Here is a 315-nt window from a genome sequence, read left to right on the forward strand (position 1 = left end):
GGACTCAGCGCTGCCATAGATGAGACATCCTCTAACTGGACAACAGAGGTCTCTTTGCCCAGAGAATTCTCTGGAAATGCTCCTGTCCGTAATCAGGCCCCACACAAGCCACATCCAGTTGTGTCCTTGGGTGCATCCAGTCTGGTACTCCTTGCTGAGCAAACCCCAAGATCTACACTGGTGGCAGCTTTCCTCGGTTTATGGTGTCGCCTCTTGAAGCAATTTTAAGCATAGCATCTGTGGATTGCTTGGTGAATCTTAACAGGTACCCTGGAGGTGTACAGGCTGGGCCTAAACTTGACCTGCAGGTGAACT

The sequence above is a fragment of the Pteropus vampyrus genome, unplaced genomic scaffold (genome assembly GCF_000151845.1).
Source record: "Pteropus vampyrus isolate Shadow unplaced genomic scaffold, Pvam_2.0 Scaffold522, whole genome shotgun sequence".
Lineage (NCBI taxonomy): Eukaryota > Metazoa > Chordata > Mammalia > Chiroptera > Pteropodidae > Pteropus > Pteropus vampyrus.